The 15,567-nt window shown below is 36.6% G+C and overlaps 1 pseudogene; it reads left to right on the forward strand.

The window, feature by feature from the left end:
• Nucleotides 1-12,574: 12,574 nt before the first annotated feature.
• Nucleotides 12,575-14,051, forward strand: LOC132698074 (uncharacterized; annotated as a pseudogene).
• The last annotated feature ends 1,516 nt before the right edge of the window (nucleotides 14,052-15,567 follow it).

The raw sequence follows: 15,567 nt of genomic DNA on the forward strand, positions 1-15,567 counted from the left end.
TCTTAGGGCCAACCTTGTTAGCCAGTGGCTGAGATGTCGTAACAGGAACAAACGACGGAACAGCGTGGCGCAGACTTCGTCAATCTGGCCGGTCCATGACAGAGTTCTGTCAATAACAAATCCCAGTAGAGTAATATTGTCTTGATGAAGAAAGTCTGCTTTGCTACAAGAGAACGTGAGTTCTTGAGTTTTTTTGTTGGTTAAGGGCTAGGTTGGTTGCAGAGAACCACTGCTGAAGGACCCTCACAGTTTCATCAACTTTTTCAGTAAGCATTCTATGATTGCTAGCCTTTGAGAGAACGGCAGTGTCATCTGCGAACGGGGTCACGTTTGTGTTGGGTATGGACAGCGGCAGATTATTATGTAAATAATGAAGAGCAGTGGCTCCAGTACCGAGCTCTGATGAACGCCGGAGACTACTGGGAGAACGTTATCACTTGACATGCCGCCACTCTCGACGTACTGAAATCTGCCGTCAAGATATGACTCTATTAATTGTAGAGGGATACCCCTGACGCCGTAAAACTCTAATTTATTCAATAGTACAACGTGGTCAATACAGTCAAATGCCTTTGTAAGATTATACAACAAGGCCTTCGAAATCTCACCATTATCATCCTGGACCACCCTGCTCACAAAGTCTATGAGCGCATGGGTTGTGGATTTCTTTTCACGAAACTCGAACTGAGAGTGGCTCAGAAGTTTGTGGTTTGCAAAAAATCGTCAAAGGCGGGTTTTTAAGGCTTTCTCGATCACTTTACCAAAGATAGGGATGATTGCAATGAGTCTAAGGTTATTCGGAATGTGATTGTCTCTTTTTTTATAAACAGGAATTATTTTAGATAATAATAATACAGTAAAGGACTTATAGGCAAATACTGCCCGTACATAGGTTAGCCCTAAAATAACTTATAAATACAGACTACAACTACTTACTATTGGTTCCACCTCCGATTATACACATTATATTAATATTTTTTATAATTTTAAAAAATTGAAGAAGAGTTATAGATATTTTGAATTTAATTTATACATTTTATTTATTCTATTGAAAACACTTCTAATGTTTTCTTTAACTTTTTTTTAAACACTGTTCTGTCGACATTGAGATTTGTCTAATAGCCAATTGGTGTCGCGGTAAAATAATACTTTTATTACTAGTATTCATCTGATTTTGTATATTGATAAATTATATAATTCACTACAAACGCTTGTTTGATACTCAGTGGTCTATCTGCATCTTGTTCCTTTACTCCAATAATTTTAAGAATGCGCTTCTCCTTCCTAGTCTATGACTGCATACACAGCAACACTATGGAAAAGACCATAATAAATTTGTAATAACTGCTTTCTTATAATAATTTCCTTGAGTCTATAAAAATTATATACTATATATTTGATTTTTTTACTGTGTTAGTCACGTGAACATCCCATTTTATATTATAGTCATAAGTTATTCCTAGATATTTACTACTGGTAACTCTTTTCAGACTCACACCATTAATCTTGATTTCAAAATTCTGTGGAAGAGAGTCTCGATCGTTTGCAAGAGACAAAAACAGAGTAGGTACCAGTTTGTTTTGATAGAGCCAGAAGTATACAAGATCCAGTGACATGGGTGTTGAAAGTTCGGGCAATGATTTTGCTTCCATTGGTACTGCAGTATCATCCTCATATGCTAAGGTATCTTGCAAAACCAATAATAAATCATGTATATATAAAATGAACAATATTGATCCAAGTATTGAGCCATTGGGCACTCCAACATTTGTTTTAACTTGCTGGCAGCTTGGCGTCTATCTTTCAGATAACTTGCTATCAAGGTCAAACTTACATCCCTCATTCCCATATTCATATAAACTATATCAACAGCTTTTGTGTAGTCTAAAAAAGTCACAGCAGTTGGTAGGCTAAGACTTCATAGATAAATTTACTAAGCTGTAGCACCATCTGTACCTTTCTTCTTGAGGAAAGTTGAATCACCTGACAAAAATATTTTTTTCAAAAACCTTTGATTTGAAATTAACGCAATCGGACGATAGTTGTTAACCAATTTTTCTTGAAATTGCTTATAAACTGGACCTTGCGCCGTGCCATTATTTATCATGTGAGTCAATACTGGGGTTATGAACGGAGCAGCTAACGTAATTATGCAGGCAAGAATATCATCACACCGGCCTTGTTTTTAATAATAATAATCTGATAAACATCTGTCTAATTTGTTGGTGCTAGAAACATTATATTTGGATTATATGGTATATCTTGGTGGACTGATGTTTTCATTAAGTTTAGATATCAGTGCATTACATTTTATTCATATTTCATTTATTAGGCTATTTTTTGTACTACGATTTAATTTACTATTTACATATCGCTACAGCAGGACCTTAAGTTTTTTTTTCGTATTGTAGATCCTGCTCCTTTTTAATCAAATCATATTGATTGTTTTTTCGGGCTTTATTTAATTTGTTTTTATTATTGACTGAATTGATTAGAGCAGGAATAATCCAAATTTTTCTTGATTTTTGACTTTTAGGCCTACTTTTAAGCGATACTTAGCTATTTTGAATTTTCTTTATTAAAATTTCCAATGCTTCTTCATTATTTGTTTCCAATTTTCGGAGACACATAATTTCCAGAATTTGTTCTTATTTATTTCATTTTGCATTTTACATTATTCCCAAAAACCAAAACAGGGTAGTGGTTTGAGATTGAATCAATTATTTTACCTGATTTTACTATGTTAGTTTCTCTCATGTAAATATGCTCAATGCAGGATCCATCATCACAATTCCTAATGGGATATGTACACGTATTCATCATAGATTCATAACCATTTTGCAATAGGTAGTAATTTGTGTTCGGTTACGCAACAAATTTGTGTATAAATTTGTTGGTACCAATCTGTAATTCCAAGATCACTCTGGTTCCCCGAATCCGAAGTAAAATGACCGTAATCATGCCCTGACTTACCCCAAATTTCCTTGTGGAGGATGTGCTGGGTTGAAGGGAATGCGCTGCACGGTTCTACCGGAGGGTTCGACTCTTGAGGGTGTTGCACACTGCTTTTTAAAACAGGTGTTCAAATTTCCGACTCGCAACGCGCAATTCTCGATTCCGGCACGGCCGCTCGCGAAGTGCCGGAGGCAGGTAAAAATGGAGTGACAAAAAATGTATATATAAAAGAAGGAAAGGTTTCCCGGGAATAAAGGAGGGAGAACAAGACGGAGTATACAGTTGTCAAGGCATGTATATACGCACAAAATAATAATAATTAAACTATATCCCGAAACCCAAAGCACTTCCTAAAGTGAATGAATACCACCCAACGTAAACAAAAAAATCATTCGTAAAGTTAAATAAAAGTAAGATAAAAAAAGAAAAAGAAATACAAAAGTAAATGGAGACAGAACATTCCGCCCTCCCTGAAAATACCTGAGGGATCGGAAGGTTATTTTCTGAATCAGATCGCTAGAGGAAGAGGGCAAAGCTTAACTAGGGGTCGCTAAGTCAAACCCTTTGCCGTCCTTACGGTAGCTACTCTTGCAATATTATCTGCACCGGGATGCAGTTCTGCTATGCGACCTAATGCCCATTTTAATGGAGAAGTCTGTTCGTCTTTGATTAAGACCATAGTATTGGAGTCAACGGACGCATTGTGGTCGTTCCACTTTGCCCGTTGTTGCCGTGCATGTAGATAGTCTTTGTGCCACCGACGCCAAAAGTCGCGATGCAATCTTTGCAAAAGTTGCCATCTAGATAACAAGTTCAATTTTAACTGACTTGTATCGGGATTTGGAATAACCGACAGAGGCTCTAAGGATAAAAAATGGCCCGGCGTCAACGCGGTTAAATCGCTTGGGTCCGTGCTAACGGGACATAAGGGTCTAGAGTTCAAGATAGCTTCGACTTGGGTCGTGCAAGTGTAAAGCTCCTCAAAGGTAAGAATTTGTTCGCCGATAACACGCAGTAAATGTGTTTTCGCCGACTTAATGTTACTTTCCCATAGGCCCCCCATATGGGGTGCAGAAGGAGGGTTGAAATGCCATCGGATTGACTCGTGTATAGCTACGTGAGCATAGATTTCTTTAAGATATTTTGAGGCGGCAACAAAATTAGTGCCGTTGTCCGAGTAAACGTTACTGACGCGGCCACGCCGTGCTATGAAACGTCGAAATGCGGCTAAAAAAGTATCGGCCGATAAATCGGAGACAATTTCCAAGTGCACTGCTTTAGTGCAGCAGCAAACAAACAGTACGATGTAGGCTTTAAGTCTCTTGGCGTCGCGTAAGCGATTCATGGTAATAGGAAAACTTCTGGTTAGATCAACACCCACGTTTTCAAAAGCTTTGGCTTGTGAAACCCGAAATTTTGGCAAGTTTCCCAGAAGGGGCTGAAAAGGCGTCGGGTGCGTACGCCAGCAAGTGATACAACGCGAAATTATTTTGCGTATAAGTTTCTTAGCCCCACATATCCAGTAATTTTGGAAAAGTAGAAAGAGTGTGGTTTGTACGCCGATATGCATATATTTCTCGTGCAAATCCTTAATAAATAAATCTGTAAACCGAGAATTGCTGGGTAAGAGTATCGGATATTTTTTATCGTAATCTAGTTCTGAATTACATAGACGTCCGCCAACACGCCAAATATCATTTTGATCTAAGAACGGATTGAGCTTCCTGAAAACTTTAGGTAGACGTTTACCTTTTTTGAGGAGTGAAATTTCGTTATCAAAATAGCTCTGTTGAATATGTTTAACAAAGGTGTTAGTTGCGCTTTGTAATTCGAAAAAGAGTAGCCATGAAGGAGCAGTAAGAACCTTTGGTTCGTAAAATGTTTTGGAACGAATATTATGTATAAATCTTAGAACGTAGCCTAAAACCCGAATAAGTTTTCTAGCATTAGAGATGTTGTTTAACATAGTGTCTAAAAAGTGTGGTGTTATCGTCGACGTGAGTACAATTCTGCGCTCTTCTTCGAAAGCTTCGGAAGGGGTTTCGATTTTAATTTTAGTAAATTCCCACAATTCTTGCGAAGTGCGAAGAAATGCGGGTCCCTGCCACCAAAGCGTACATTGTATTAAATCCGAGGTAAGTAAACCACGTGACCCGGGATCCGCGGCGTTGAATTCGGACGGAACGTGGTTCCAGTCGCAAGCCGCAATTTTTTCTTGAATATAAGTCGCCCGGTTGGCCACGAAAGTTTTCCACCCGAAAGAAGCACCTTTTATCCACGAAAGGGCGACGGTACTATCCGTAAAGGCGATGACGTTTTGGAAAATTATCTTGTTAACAAAGGAGCGTTGTACAAAATGCATTAATTTGGCAAGTAATACCGCAGAACAAAGTCCTAATCTTGGAAGGCTAATTCTCTTAACTGGCGCTACTTTCGACTTTGCGCACACAAAGTACGATTTGTAGGTGCCATCCTGGTTCGAAACGCGAAAAAATATAGTGGCGCACATGCCTCGCTCAGACGCGTCGCAGAAGCCCACAATCTGACAAAAAATGGAATTCGAAAGGTCAATCGAACGGGGTATTTTAAAATCCGAAAACAAATTAAGTTCGCTGACGAATGTTTTCCATTTTAAAATAATGTCCGCGGGTGCAAGCTCATCCCAATCCAATTTCAATTGCCACAAGTATTGAATTAGAGTTTTTGCCAGAAATGTGACCGGGGTAAGCATACCTAGTGGATCATAACATCTAGCAAGTGTACTAAGTAAATTTCTTTTGGTGCATAATTTAGAAGTGCAAGTAAAAGAGTAAAAAAAAAGGTCTGTTTGCGGATCCCACCGCAAACCTAGTATTTTTAACGGAGTATCATTCTCCAAATCGAGGGAAAAGTCGCGAATCCGTACGTGGGTTTCTGGTAAATCCGCGAGTAATTTAGGTTCATTGGAAGCCCATTTTTTAAGTTCGAAACCTCCCCGACGGAGCAGTTCTATTAACTGGTTTTTCATAAGCGAAAGTTGCTCTAAATCTGGACAAGAAACCGCACAATCATCTATATAAACCGACTCTTTTATAATCTTAGAAGCGAGGGGTAGGTCGTGATAATCATCAGCTAATTGTAACAGCGTTCGAATCGCCAAGTATGGAGAGCAATTTATCCCAAAAGTTACGGTTTGTAATTCGTAATCGGACACTGGATCCTCGGGATTAAAACGCCATAAGATTCTTTGGTATTTCCTTTGACTTGATTCAACATTTATCATGCGATACATTTTTGAAATGTCAGTGACGAAACAATATTTATGTAGTCGAAAATTAAGCAGAATGGTTACCAAATCGCGTTGTAACTTAGGACCGGCGTATAACACCTGATTTAGACTTGGCTTATTGGTTGCATGGCTTGACGCATCGAATACAATCCGTACGGGAGTACTTCGAGAATCTTCTTTTATAACCGCGTGATGCCCGATATAAAAATATTCGTGCAAATGTTCATCGCTGGGGCGCGAAACCGGACGCATATGGCCCATGGCTAAATATTCCTCCATGATCTCGGAATAGGTATGGTATAAGTCTTTGTTACGTAGCAACCGGTTTTCTAAAGAGTAAAACCGCTTAAGGGTGAGAGCTCGGGTGTCTCCAAAATCCGGAGATGTGATTCGGAATGGCAAAGAAACTGTATATCTACCGTTCGTATCGCGGGTAGTTGTATCTGCATAGTATTTTTCGCAATAAATATCTGAAGGTGGCTTTTGAAGCACATTGGGAATTTCCTCGGTTTCCCAGAATTTTTGTAGGGCATTATTTAGGTCGATATTTGACACCGTAGTAAAATACGCGGATATGGTTTTAGAATTGGATGGGCCGGCATCCAAAGGCATTTTACCGATTAAGGTCCAACCGAAAACTGTATTTAAGCAAGTAGGGACATTGGGTCCAAAGTAAAGACGACCGTCCTGTATAAGAGATCCATAAATTTCAGCACCAATAAGAAGTTGTACTTCGGATTGAGTATACCATTGAGGCTCAGCGAGCTTTAGTCCTTTTAAAAATTCCAAAGAATTTGGATCAAACGACATGTTTGGCATTTTGTTACAAATTTGATCGACTACAACAGTTTCTACATGAAACGTGTGTGATTTGGTGGCAAGTGGCGCAATTTCGCAATGTACCGCGCTGTATGCGGACATACGCATACTTTCTAAGCCGTTAATACTTATTGAAATATTGTATTTAGAAAGACCCAGCATTGTAGCGCACCTTTTTGTAAGAAATGAGGTTTGAGCACCCGAATCTAGAATAGCGCGAATTGGATGCCAATTCCCATGAACGTCACGAATATGTAATAACGCGGTCGAAAGCAGGGTATCGTGATCATTTAGAGCTATGCCGACAGTGATATTTCTGTGTAGAGTCAGTTCGTCTGGTTCTTGCATACTCCGAGATTCCGAAACTGGTGATCCGGGGGGAGAGGAAGGGTTGCCTTTTAAACATAAAAGGCTATGATGCTTGTAACCGCAATGTCTGCATCTTTTCTGTGAAGAACATTGGGCCACGACATGTAAGTTTGCCAAGCAATTAGTGCAACCTTTGTTATTTTTAATGAAATTAACGCGTTCGTGCACTGGTTGAGCCAAAAAGGCATCGCATCTGTATATCAAATGACTTTTCTTGCACCAAAAACATGTGACTCTAACACGGTGCAGTGCTGCTCAAGAAATTTATAAATATCACCGTATGTGGGCATTTCATTAGATGAATGCTTTTGTTCAAACAGTTTACGCGTGACTGGATCTAAGCGGTCCAGTAAAATATTTGCCATAATAAAACACCACTGCGACGTCACGTAACCCATGTTTTGTAAACAGTCTAAGTTATCTTTAAATATATCTAAGAGCCTACGGAGGCTAATGACGTCATCACTCGGAAGGCGCGGAGAATGTTCTATAGCTTTCCAATAAGAAACAGCACGCAAGCGTTTATTGTCATATCTATTTATTAACGCGTCATAGGCCGTAGTATAATTCTCACCAATTAATTTAATATTTTTTATTAAATTTAAAGCCGGCCCCTTTAAGACAGTACGCAGATATTTAAACTTTTCAATATCGGAACATCCCCGTGAATGTATTATCGCGTTATATATTTCAATGAATGAGGGAAACTCCTCGATGTCTCCGGAAAAACTAGGGACGTTTACTTTGGGCAAAGAGTATTCTTGTTCTGGTACAATTATAGTTTGATTGTGTTCCCTGCTTTGGGTTAAATCAACCGTTTCTGTTTCGAATAAATCAAAATAAGTGGACTCGATTTCTACGCATCTCGTTAAGAAATTGGTTTGAATGTTATGCTCCTCCGCAAGAGCCTCGGAATCGTCTGCAAGTAGAGAGATTACCGCAAGGTGATGTTTTTCAAAATTCTTGCTACATGAATCCAACTTTTTAAAATTAATTTTAAATTTGGAGTGGGAGGCAGGGTTCGTTTTGGCATGATTAGCCGAGGATTCGATCAGGTCCAATTGATTAAGCACGGTTTGACGCAGGGCTTGAGCGCACGCAATTTTTCTTTCTTTCTCACCTGCAGGAGGCATTTATTAGGTACTTTTGGAAGCGCCCCCGTATTCTACACTCAACGGTCGCGTTTGGGATGGCTTCCAACAACAAGTCTAATGTTTATGAATTTGTAAAAGAAATAATAATAATTGTATTGAGAATTCAAAGTAAATTATTGAATTTGGCAGGCACCGTATTGACCGGCAGGTGAGACAAAAAAAAGGGATTTCGCCGGAGCGAGTTCGCGATTATTTTTTGTCGTCTTTGGAACGAGAAAGACAACCTACATACACGTGCAAATAGCAGAAATCAAGATGCATTTTTTGATTTAGAATCGGTCCTTTCTCAATTTGTATATTGAGAGTTTATGACACCATTTTCTAAGGGGCATACGAAGGCATAGTAGTATATTGAAGAAATAAGTAATAACCTAGGATGTGCTTTGGAAAAGTAAAATGAATAAAAGGAAAAATATTCTTGAGTAAATAAGCGGTTATGCAATGTCTCAAGAGTAAGGATTCGGCTCACAGAGAATCCGGCTCGAAGGAACAATATTTTGTGTTCGGTTACGCAACAAATTTGTGTATAAATTTGTTGGTACCAATCTGTAATTCCAAGATCACTCTGGTTCCCCGAATCCGAAGTAAAATGCCCTGACTTACCCCAAATTTCCTTGTGGAGGATGTGCTGGGTTGAAGGGAATGCGCTGCACGGTTCTACCGGAGGGTTCGACTCTTGAGGGTGTTGCACACTGCTTTTCAAAACAGGTGTTCAAATTTCCGACTCGCAACGCGCAATTCTCGATTCCGGCACGGCCGCTCGCGAAGTGCCGGAGGCAGGTAAAAATGGAGTGACAAAAAATGTATATATAAAAGAAGGAAAGGTTTCCCGGGAATAAAGGAGGGAGAACAAGACAGAGTATACAGTTGTCAAGGCATGTATATACGCACAAAATAATAATAATTAAACTATATCCCGAAACCCAAAGCACTTCCTAAAGTGAATGAATACCACCCAACGTAAACAAAAAAATCATTCGTAAAGTTAAATAAAAGTAAGATAAAAAAAGAAAAAGAAATACAAAAGTAAATGGAGACAGAACAGGTAGTAAAAGTATTCCTCAGTTTTATTATTAAACTCAATAATATCCCCCATTATGTGATTTGTAACGTCTTTGTTGCTTAGTATGAATTTCTCATAATCATTAATGAACCTATTGATTTCATAATCATGACATCTATAAATTCCAAATATTTTGAAAATACGTTAATTAAATAAGTATACTAGTGACTTTTTATTTATTTTTTTATTTTTAACATAAATGTATATCCTGCTATATTTATAAACTTATTAACAGTACATCTGATTTGTGTTTAAAAGTACTTATCATTGTTTCCAATTTTAATATATTTTTCTTAATACTTGTAGTTAGTAAAATCAAAAGCTCAGAATTACTGAAGATAGGTTTGACATTAATTTCAGTTAAATGTTAGTTCTTCATTAAAATTATATTCTTCTATATCCATAAATAATATTTTATAAATTTTATACAACTATATTTATATAAGGATTTAAAACTTACTTAAATAGCTTTCACTGTTAGAAATACCATCAGCAGAATATTGATGGACCTTTTCTTGGTTAGTTTTGGTTAGTAGTACTTGTTACTACAGTTAATGCATATTGTTATATCTGAGGTACACATTGTTCACATTGCATCATGGTTCACAGAAGAAAGTATTTACACTTTTTCAGGGAATGTTTATTCCCGCAACAATTTTTACACCGTTTGATAATACAGATAATACAATAAATACAGATTTATTCTTCATAATTTTTGCATATGCATCAAACGTTATTTCTGCTAGAGCAGCAGTATGAGAGTATTGCTTTGTATATATTTACACTATTTGATGGTAACTGATTTCTAAGAATTATGTCATATTCGAGTTTTTCTTTATCAATATCTTCCGTTATATTGGTTATTTTTATTTGTGGACTTTGCTTAACACGTGCTTTCGCTGTTAATATTTCACTATTCTCACTGTTTATAACATTGACGATATTTTCAAAGTCTTTCTCACTGATACATCTTAAAAATATTTTTTGCTTTGGTTAAACTTGCTTTTTGACTACACTCAATGCATTTCCTCCGGTTTTATTATCAAACATGCACATTCTTGTCTTGTCTTGTTTTTTAGGTATACGTATTTAGAGCCACATTAGCATACGAATTGCCAAGATCTATAGAACTTTTAGCTGCAGGTACATATCTTCGTAAAAATCTATTATTTTCATGTAATTCGGAGTTATGTTCGCGCAAGCTTTTATATTGTTTCAATAATTCACTAGTCATTTTCTTTTTGTAGGTTAATTCCTTAATATAGTCCTGTTGTTACGGTTAATACGAAAAATTAGTTACTTCGAGAATTAACCGGCTAAAATACGAATTAACCAATACAGCTGGTTAATGCTGAATAAAACAAATATATTTTAAGAATTTTCGTAAATTATCTGGTTAGAACGCGAATTATACAATTTGGTCGGTTATATCCAATTTCACTTTCATTTTTCGCGATTTAGCTGGACAATTTACGAGTATATTAATCAAGCAAGTAACTTCACATTCATCATAGACGTGCATGCTCATAATACAGAAAAATCTAAATAAAACCAAATTAAATAATAGATCGTTTGTCTTACATTTACATTTTTTTGTAAAACATTGAGTTTTGCAATTAGATTTTTGGTATCCCGGTCTCCTCCGAAACTGAATGCTTTTTGACATTTTCTCTTAATGATTTTTTTCCTTGACACGCATTCTAATGGAACCAACTTTCTTTAACACTCAGTAAATTGTTTTCTAGAGTATTTTTCACGAATAGTGCCGTTTTTTCTGATTGTTTTTCTAATCATTTTTTAGCTTCTTGTCTATTTTCCAAAATACTGGACTCACAATTCTTACTATCTAAAATCTGACGAAGGCACGCATGATTTAAAAACACACTTGTAGCATTTCCATCTTCCCTTACTTCAACGTTTTCGTCAACACAACAATTATTATTTTTCACGTCCTTTAGTTCGTGAACTTCAATTACTTGAATTAAAGTATTTTGGTCACCTTTAACTGCTTCTGCTCAATTGGGTATTTCAATCATTTCCAACTGTGTATTTTCATTTGCATATGTCTGAATCGTTTCGGTAATAGTAGAGTTTTCCTTCAGTAGAACTTCAACTGCTTTATTCTTCTCATCAATGTCCATTTCTTCAATATGAGCTGTTATATTTTAATTTAGTTCAATGTTACTTTCATCCAAAGTATTTTCTATGCTGGTGGCTTTTACTATACCCAATCAGCTCTTTAGGCAGTTTGGAATCTAATAAACCAATCTTTGCTTTATATGGTGAACGCTTCATCCCTTCATGATATGCACGATTTTTCATCATTTGAACAAATTTCAGACCATTCGACCAGTTATTGGGATTATTATCTTGTAACCATTTCCCAAGATTTTTTTCTATATCTTGGTTGCACCTTTCTATGATTGACTATGCCGAGGTTTTCCGGTAAATAATGTTAGTCCGGGTCACATACTTTTTAATTGTTCCATTACACGGTTACAAAATTGAGGTCCACTGTCAGAATGAAAAATCATTGGTGCACCGACAATACAAAACATATCTAGTATTGCTGAGGCTACTTCATCGGCTGTTTTTGTTGTTAGTGGCCCTAATTGTACAAATTTGGGTATATGGTCCTGATCGACTAATATTTATACGGCCCACCAGGATTCGACTGCATGTCAATAAGATCTACTTGGCATCGGCTGTTCATTTCTGAATGTATAATGGGTTTTACAACAAATCCCTTTTTCATAGATTTTTGTTTCATAAGGCATGATGTACATAAGCTAAAGGCGAGTACACATCTGGCGAACGCATGTGACCGAAGCCATTCGACCGAATTCATTAGATGTTTTCGTCGTTCGATTGAAAATTTGTTCTGCCGTCCACATGTCAGTTTCGCGGGTATTTTTGGCGCGCGAACTTTTGTTGTAAGTGGTAAATATGGCATCAGATGAGGATATAATTATTGCAAGTACATTGTATATTATTATTAGTGAGGCGGAGGCCCAAGCAGTGAAAGAGCGCCCGAAAAAACGACGAAAACGGCGCTGGTGGACATCATTATTCAAAAGCAGATGTCGGTATAGACTTAATTGGTTATCTCAAAGCTGAAATGGAATACGGCCTTTTTCAAACTTCTTGCCAAATGAAGTCTACTGATTTTCAATGGCTATTAAATCAAATTAGTCCAAAAAAGTTTAGAGAAGCGATATAGTCAACTGAAATTAACCTTACCATATTTAGCTACTGGTGACTCATACACATATATATAAGTTTGATGTATACTTTTAAAATTTCAACAACTCATTTCAAGGATGAAGTTTGCTCTGCTATAATTGATACGCTTCAAGAATACGTAAAGGTTAGTACAATAGTTAAATATAATGCTTTAAATATTTATTGAAAAATCTAGGGTCCACATAAAAAAATCTGCTTTGATGGGGCCTCCGAAATAAAAGATCGATTTTCATAAGAACGTGGGCTATCTGATGCTGAAGGTGATGTTAAAGGAGTACTGGTGCTCTGAGAGTCTGAAGAAAAATGCTTATATGGATTTGATGTTGTGGTAGGCGTGATACTCGTATAAGTTTGTTCATAGGGTTGATTTAAATATTATTGTTTCTAGTTAATGTAACTGATTGAGGACACGTGTCTTTCATAAAGGCCCTTGCCAGCCTTATACAGAATATATCCAATTAGATGTTCCACCTTACTTTGTGTATGCAAATGCTCTCCAAAAATTGTGCTATCGTCTCTTGTTTTTTTACTTGCAATAGTTTCGTGTAATATTTGATATGCTTTTTGCCCTCTAGAGATACCACTGCTTGCACGATTCACAGAAGTCACAGGTGTTACGCGTTTGACCTCCTTGGGAGGTTTAAAATCTGATTTTCTTTTGAGAGTTGTTCCTTCTGGTACTTCTGTTACTTGTTTGTCATTATATATTTCGTCAACGCCATATCATCGTTGGCCATGTCTTTTTTCTCTTCCTTCCCCTCCTCCTCTTCTTCTTTTTGATATTGACGCCTTGGTCGAACCATCTACTGAAAAGTCTGTGGATTTATAATTTTTTACAATATTTTTTTTTATTTTTAGATGCCTACAACTGAAGAAGAGTGGCGATATGTTGCGGAAAATTATGAAGTTCTATGGAATTTTCCTCACTGCCTTGGTGCCATAGATGGTAGACATTGCATACTTCAGGCACCAATACATAGTGGCAGCAACTATTTTCACTACAATAAAATTTAGTATAGTTTTGTTCGGTGTGCTAAAGAACTCCATACTCTGGAAAAAACTGCAAAACAATGAGCTCCATTTACCACCTGATGACATTCTACCTAGTAGAGATGTGAAAGTTCCCTATGTATTTGTAGGAGATGATGCTTTTAGCCTTAGTGACCATTTAAAGCTATAAAGCAGAACAAAAAAAACTTCTAAGAAAAGTATCTTTAACTATAGACTTTGTAGAGCAAGGCTTATTATTGAAAATGTTTTCGGCATCATGTCATCTGTTTTTAGAGTTTTGAGAGATGTGATGCTACTATCAACTGAAAAAGCAACTTTGGTAGTATTAGCATGCGTCTATTTACACAACTTCTTAAGAAAAATTAAACATTCGCTCAAGACTTACAATCCGCCATAGTCATTTGATGAGGAGAAAGAAAGTAAAATCATTCCTGGACACAAAAATGTCCTTTCTTCCAATACCTAAGATAGGACGAAAAAGTTCAGCAAATTGTGAAGCAATTAGAAAAGAATTTGCTAATATTTTATGGACGACATAGAAATGCAAAAAATTAAAAACTGTCTTATTATTGCCTATACACTGCGGTTGAAAAAATCCCCTCCCTATTTTTTAAAAAATAATAAGTGTGGCGTTAAACCTCATTTTAATAGTGTATTATGCAACAAGTGCGGTGGACGGCATTTGACTCACGAGTTTATTTGACACGAGTCGAGCGAATTTTTAATAAACGAGTGAGTTAAAAAGTTTACCGAACATGTTGCATATTATACTTTTTCTACGACCGTTAGTTTTTGGGTACATTTTCGCAAAACAAGACAAATACATTCACTGACGACCGTCAGAATTGACAAATGTCAAAATTCAAAGCATGGGAAATATCTCCGAAAATATCCGATCGCTCCCAAATCCGTGCGGTAAAATCTCGGAAATGTCCGAAGTGGCTCGGGTTCGTGGGAAACGAAACTGATGTGGTAAAGTGACGCTTCTCGCACGCTAGATCGGTGTGTAATTAGGTATTTTACAGACGGGAGTAGAAAAAAGCAATTTTATTGCGTATTCGAAGTTGACATTTCAACTTTTGAAGCATGCGCCACTGATGTTCTTTTTAGGAAGGCGTCACAAATGATCAACAATTAAAAGCATTGAAAAAAAACTCATTAAATGATGTGAAGAGAAACGAAAATCTAGTATAAAATAACAAGTTTTTCTTTGAAAACGGAATCTCGCAATATACTTTTATTTACTTTCCCAAAGACTTTATATGGAAAAATAATACAGTTTACACCTTACGTTAGTACAGAGCTAAATGACTGCAGACTATTCTGCAAACCTTTTTATATTATTATTTCTAAATGTCATCATAATATGATATCTTACATGACTAATAGCGGCGATACATGACTAATAGCGATGATTTATAATACGAGTAATCAGAAATGGCCATATAATAATAATAAATATAAGTATGAGAGAACGGGGAACGGGGTTTTTAATTGTATGCCCATTTGGACATTTCTATTTTTATTTGTACGACATTTATAAAATACAATTACGATTACTATGACAACAAGTACAACAATTATTAAAATACTAATTAAAGACGTTTCTTGCGTTACAATAAATGTTTTTAAAGAACTGTCGGACCATTTATAATTTTTAGTTCATCTTGTACAGTTTCTAGATT

The sequence above is a fragment of the Cylas formicarius genome, unplaced genomic scaffold (genome assembly GCF_029955315.1).
Source record: "Cylas formicarius isolate icCylForm1 unplaced genomic scaffold, icCylForm1.1 PGA_scaffold_10__41_contigs__length_53128322, whole genome shotgun sequence".
In the NCBI taxonomy this organism is placed as follows: domain Eukaryota; kingdom Metazoa; phylum Arthropoda; class Insecta; order Coleoptera; family Brentidae; genus Cylas; species Cylas formicarius.